This window comes from Alligator mississippiensis, chromosome 4 (assembly GCF_030867095.1).
Source record: "Alligator mississippiensis isolate rAllMis1 chromosome 4, rAllMis1, whole genome shotgun sequence".
NCBI lineage: Eukaryota > Metazoa > Chordata > Crocodylia > Alligatoridae > Alligator > Alligator mississippiensis.
Window position 1 is genome coordinate 129632644 of NC_081827.1, and position 3457 is coordinate 129636100.

Genomic DNA, 3457 nt, shown 5'->3' on the forward strand with positions numbered 1-3457 from the left:
CAGCTTGATTATATAGCAAGTATGGTATAGGAAGTATGACATCATATGCATAGTAACAGATACATCAATCCATTAATAGCCACACTCTTTCTATACTAGTATCCTGTTTTTACTAAACTAGAATTGTTCCAGTTTGTGCTTAGCCTAGCAGTTTGGGGTCATGCCCTTTGACTTCCTCATAGCTTAAGCTGTGTACGTGACCTGCTCGCTTACACATAATGATGATTGACTCCGTTCTGTTCCGCTTCAGTCTCGCCCATTGGGGCTGCACCATGGTGGCAGCAGCTGCTCGGTGCAGAAGAAAGGCCCCCCGCCCCCGGCTTGCTGTGCCAGGCAGTGTTTGCTGCTGCTGCCTGCCTGGAGCTTGCACACTGCCTGGCACCACAGAGGTGGTGGTGGCAAACACTCCTCGGTACAGCAAGCAGGGGGACCACTTTCTTCCGTGCCAAGCAGCTGCTCCTACCGCGGCACACCCCCGATGGGCCAGAGTAGGGCACAGGCTGGCAGTGGGGGTGGGTTACAAGCTGGTGCTGAGTGTGGAGGGGAAAAGCAGCCCTCACCCACCCTGTGGCCAGCACCCCATGCTGCAGCCGCTCGCAGCCCGTGTGGGGCTGCCTGTGCCTGCTCAGAATAACCCCATGCGGGCTGCAAGCAGCTGCAGCAGGGCACGCAGGCCACGGAGCAGGGGAGGAGCCGCTTTTCCCTGCACTCAGCACCAGCTCCTTCCCTGCTGGTGAGAAGGGGATTGGGCTGCGTGCTGCCACCTGCCTGTACTACAGGGGGGGAGGCACTGCGGGTGTGGGAGCCCATGGGAACATGGGGCCTGCACTGGTGTCCCAGGGCCAGCGCAGCAGGAGTACAGGGTCCTGGCCAGCAGGGGCTTTATGGAGCTGGACCAGCTCCCCACTCTCCCTGCTGGTGCAGCCCAGCCCGGCTCCACAGACTCCTGCCAGCCTGCACCCTGCTCTGGGCCCCACCGGTGCTGGCCCTGGGACATTGGTCCCAAGACAGTGACCAGGGGGTCCTTGACAGCTTACCAAAACTGGGTAAGTGGCCCTCTGCCCAAAATAATTGCCTGCCCCGATGCAGCTACTATTTTTTTTTTTCAATTTAATCTCTTTAGAAATGATTGACTGAACTTTGAATGAAGTTTTTGTTTTGTCATCTCTATGCTAAACTTCAGCCTAAATAGTCTGAATTTTTTCATGATCAGTTTTAAAGCCCTGAACAAAGGATATTTAATGTACTTTACTTTCTTAATAGTATGTTATAGCTCAGTTTTCTACTTTACACAAACCTGGAGCTTCAAACTGATAGCTTTCTTGGCATCTGTAACTTGACTCCTTGCACTGTACCGTACAGTATTGGTTTAACTATGTGAAGTACTGATTCAGTAATGCATTTCCTGGGTGCAGTTTCCTAACTCTTCAGTGTACATCTCTGGTAACAATTCATTAAATAGTTTTAGAAAAATCAATCCTCTTTTTAAAAACAAGATGGATAAATCTTATCAAATGATGCACAATTGTTTGCACAGTCTGACTTGTCATCCAGTGTACACGTGCCTAATCATTTAGAAGAGTGGAACTGCCTTAATCTGACCAAAATGATTAATGCCTTTCAGGAATTTGGGTACCCTTAAAGAGCAAATTAGACTCCTTGAATGGTGTTTCAAGTTGGAAAATTTTGATCAGTTAGGTTTATCCCAATTTGTGAGTACTGCATATACATGGTGATGATTACCATGGATGACTGCATTCATTGCACACTTGGTGCTAGAAAAAGCAGTCAGTGAAGTTGTTGATATAAATAAGATTTTATTTGATTGGGCCATTTGATCTGCAAAAAACTGCCCAGAATCTCACTCACTTTTCACTTATTTTTTACTCAGCTTGTTTCAAACATATAAAAGCCTGAACTCCTTGCTGGAGAACCATGTACAAGTCAAGTCCCAAGTACCAAAAGCATTCTGGAGTTAACTTGAGCATGAAGAGCACTTTTCTTAAGACCTGTAGTTTTTGGGTTTTTTTTTAAAAAGGAGGAAAGAAAAATAACTGGGCAACGCTGTTGGAAGGGAGAGAATTAAGACCTAATTTTCAAAATGCAATATATTAATTTATAAGTTGTATTGTCAGGGGTATCTGGAGAGTTGTAAATGATTAGCTATGCCATTTAATTTTGTATTGTTTCTTTAAGAGCAAGCTGTTTAAAAAGGAGGTTGGCCATCTGTATATGCAAGTGTATTTGGATTAGTGGGGGTCTTCTATCCTGGTTTATTACTGGATGAAAGGGTCTGTTGTAATGAAGGCATTCTAATTTCTGACATCAGGTTTCTGTTTAGTCAGTGCCCTTTCTTGTCCACTTACATAAACATGGCATCTTCCAAATAACTTCTGCCTTCAATTTTTTTTCTTTAAGTTAACGTGCAATATTACTATATGTATTTACTAGATAAATGTGACTCAAAACTATGGATACTCTTAAAAAAAGTCCTTTTTTCATTGTAGGGAGTTTCACATATAGCTATATTTCTTTGAAAGATGTTGAAAGATTTACTTACAAAGTAAATAAACTGCAAGATTTATACCAGAAGTACAAAGGCTAATTGCCTTTGTGAAATATGTTAAAAATAATTTAAAGTGAAGATTGGTTTGTATTTGAATTACTTCCGTGACAGCACATATATTTGTCAGTTTTGTTGCATCATTTCTTGTACTGCATTTCTTAGAGAAAAACAGAACTGTTTGATAAATTGCAAGTGCCCATAGGCTGCGCTTCACTTAACAGCTATTTATTGACTCTGCTTGTCTACTCACACTATTATCCTGCATGAAATGCTTCACAAATTATATTTTGGCCAAGGTCTTGTCAGCAGAAGGACCAAGTGGAAACAGGTCACTGTCTACTTTTTCCAGATGCTCCTTTCTTGTATATTTGCTCTGCATAGTGGTGTATATGCATGAGCTGAACTGCTGTTTTCAGAGCGGCAGTTCAGCACATGAAGAACCAGAAAACCAATGGTCTGGCATGCATGCCTTGATAACCAGTGCTTCAGATTAATATTATGGAAGGCACAAACTTCTGTGGTTTTTTTTCTGTGACATTTACTGCTGTATGTTAACTATTAATGAAGCCATTGCATGTGCTGTATACTTAAACAGGTGAATAATAAACAGTGGAAAGACTTTAGCTTGTGTTTTCCAAGTAGTCATTGTACAAAGATGTGTATTCTATCATTTAAGCACCATTTAAAAACAGGTTTGATATTTTTTTTTTTTTATGAAGACATAGACTGAGATTGCTATTATTGAAACCCCACACAGCAAAGACTTGATTAAATGCTAACTTAAGGGAATGATGCAGGGAACATCAAAGCTTGCCTTATCAGGTGAGGCTCTAGGAGGTAACCTGAGAGATGCCAAGAAGCTGCAGGATATACAGGCTACTTCATGGAGGC

At 42.7% G+C, this 3457-nt stretch overlaps 1 protein-coding gene across 3 annotated transcripts in view; it reads left to right on the forward strand.

Annotated features, from left to right (window-relative positions):
• Positions 1–3457, forward strand: part of LOC132250202 (endogenous retroviral envelope protein HEMO-like) — a 100491-nt gene that overhangs the window by 12929 nt on the left and 84105 nt on the right. The gene's annotated exons all lie outside the window — the stretch shown is intronic.